The sequence below is a fragment of the Nanorana parkeri genome, unplaced genomic scaffold (genome assembly GCF_000935625.1).
Source record: "Nanorana parkeri isolate BGI_ZX_2015 unplaced genomic scaffold, ASM93562v1 scaffold59, whole genome shotgun sequence".
In the NCBI taxonomy this organism is placed as follows: Eukaryota; Metazoa; Chordata; class Amphibia; order Anura; family Dicroglossidae; genus Nanorana; species Nanorana parkeri.
The window spans coordinates 1,124,324-1,125,104 of NW_017306327.1; the positions used below are offsets into that span (position 1 = coordinate 1,124,324).

General features: G+C 54.7%; 1 protein-coding gene across 1 annotated transcript in view; it reads right to left on the reverse strand.

The window, feature by feature from the left end:
* The window catches only part of LOC108804441 (protein FAM47E-like), a 17,839-nt gene that overhangs the window by 9,331 nt on the left and 7,727 nt on the right, over positions 1-781 (reverse strand). The window lies entirely within an intron of this gene.

Genomic DNA, 781 nt, shown 5'->3' on the forward strand with positions numbered 1-781 from the left:
CTCTGCGCCGGGAGTGTCGGATGAACGGATGATCTGACACTCCCGGCGCAGAGACTGGGGGCACGCCGGCCGCCGGATACCGATCCGGCGGCCGGCAAGTCCCACCATCAATGCACAGGGACTGTGCCGGGCCCCCTCAGGCTGAGGCCCCGGTGCTTGCGCACCAGCTGCACCGGCGGTAGTTCCGCCACTGATCTGGCCACCCATGGTGATTACATGAGTCCGAAGATGGAGAAAGAAATCAGAACAAATGTGACATCCTTCTCTGATCTGACTCAACAAGGGTTTCTAGACATCCATCCATCTGTGTCTGTCTGTCCATGTGAAAGGGGCCTGAATCTCTATCACTTTCTAAAAGAAGGAAGAAGTGAAACAGAGACACATGGGAAAAGACACTGAAGAAGGCTACTACACAGTGAGAATGGGGAAAATACTATCATATAAATATTTCAGTAGCATTTATGTGTGCTAAACTGGGAGCTGGGTATTAAAAGAAACTATGGGGTAAGTGTTTTTCCCCATAGTTCTCTTTAGGGTTATGGGGGGACATATACAAACCTCCTCCCGTGACCCAAAGCTCAGTATATCGTGGGCTACTGAGAGTGCCGCAGCCAGGACAGATCCTGACAATACTGTCTGGATCCACCCAGCTGCGTGAGTGACAGCTGGCTCTGCCTATCTAGAGGCAGAGCCAGTTGAGCCTGTCCCCTCCCACGTCCGTTCCTCCAGTCAGCGCTGGAGGCTCGTAGAGGGGAGGGGGGGGGGGGGCAGGGGGGGGGGG